At 44.5% G+C, this 1,664-nt stretch overlaps 1 non-coding gene across 1 annotated transcript; it reads right to left on the bottom strand.

Moving 5' to 3' along the window:
• On the bottom strand, window positions 1–731 carry TGME49_458400 (the record flags this gene model as incomplete). Its single annotated transcript, XR_001974184.1, has 1 exon — window positions 1–731. It is a non-coding gene; the product is annotated as an 18S ribosomal RNA (ribosomal RNA).
• Between the last annotated feature and the right edge of the window lie 933 nt (window positions 732–1,664).

The raw sequence follows: 1,664 nt of genomic DNA, 5'->3' as shown, positions 1-1,664 counted from the left end.
CTCAAAGTAAAAGTCCTGGAAAAAACTCCACACAATGAAGTGTGGAGAAATCCAGAAGGATGCTAGAATTCACCAAGTGCACACCCCTGAGGGCGGACTGGCTGCTTCCAGCAGAAATCCAACTACGAGCTTTTTAACTGCAACAACTTTAATATACGCTATTGGAGCTGGAATTACCGCGGCTGCTGGCACCAGACTTGCCCTCCAATTGTTACTCTGAAAGGGGTTTGGATTCCTATCATTCCAATCACTAGAAATGAAATTTCCAGTGTTGTTATTTCTTGTCACTACCTCCCTGAATCAGGATTGGGTAATTTGCGCGCCTGCTGCCTTCCTTAGATGTGGTAGCCGTTTCTCAGGCTCCCTCTCCGGAATCGAACCCTAATTCCCCGTTACCCGTCACTGCCACGGTAGTCCAATACAGTACCGTCGAAAGCTGATAGGTCAGAAACTTGAATGATCCGTCGCAGACCGAAGTCAACGCGATCCGTTCGGTTACTATGAATCACCTCGAGGACCACCGGAAGGTGGGTTGGTTCTGTATCTAATAAACACTGCCCTTCCAGGGGAAGAGGCATGTGCGCATGTATTAGCCATAGAATTACCACGGTTATCCATGTAGTAAAGACCATCAAATAAACTATAACTGTTTTAATGAGCCATTCGCAGTTTAGCCGTATAAAAGCTTATACTTAGACATGCATGGCTTAATCTTTAAGACAAGCATATGACTACTGGCAGGATCAACCAGGTTAATATGTTCCTGAGACAGACCACCTCGAAAACACCAAAAAAACACTCAATCAACCGTCTATTTTCCGGCCTCTTTCGTGTTTTATGGCATAAACAGAAGTGTAAGCCTGCCTCACTCAAGGTTCTACATCAAAACGCGACGTTTTTTGGTCGCCTGGTGAGCCTTAACAGCAACACCAGTTTCTGATGATACTCTTGAGCTATTTGAAACAACAACGCCTTCATCCTGAATCGATTCATCAGGAATCATGGTCGTTGATGCTACAAATCAACAAAGCTTGTCCACCTTGGACACATTCGGGGTATCAACCCATCCACCTCTTATTACAGTATGCACTTAACAGCATTTCAATCTGTTTATTTATAAACAAATTGAAAAGCTCTTCGTGATACTTCGAAGTGGACGAATCCCGAACCTTGTGCGCTCTTTAAAAAAACAACAAAAATTTGTTGCGTTTTCAAACAGTCGCACACTTAAACAACTTCCAAATCTCTCAAAACCCCCGAAGGAGAACAAGAGATCTTCTTCAACTTTTTTGAAGGTCATAACCATACAACACCTTGATTTACCGACGGAGACAATGCCCCGTCCTTGACCCCGCTGCCATAACCAATCAGAGGTTTAGCACGTTTAACGGGGTCTCCCCAATTAGGCTTGCCGAAAAACAACAAGCCAGCGATGGGAAAACAAGCGGTGAGATTTGATTTTGTTTTTCTTCGCGTAGAGGTAAAACAAATTCATAACCTCACGTAGTCAAATGTCTGTTATATCGTGCACTGATCAGTCATCTGGCGCACGATATTACTTCTGTGCAGCCAACCCGGCGCAACACCACTTGTTCGTGACGCGCACCACAACCACACGACAATCCTATAGCACCGCTGAGCAACCGTCTGTTTTTTTCGATGAT

Source organism: Toxoplasma gondii (genome assembly GCF_000006565.2).
Source record: "Toxoplasma gondii ME49 unplaced genomic scaffold asmbl.310, whole genome shotgun sequence".
Taxonomy (NCBI): Eukaryota; Apicomplexa; class Conoidasida; order Eucoccidiorida; family Sarcocystidae; genus Toxoplasma; species Toxoplasma gondii.
This window is presented reverse-complemented; position numbering and strand designations above follow the sequence as displayed.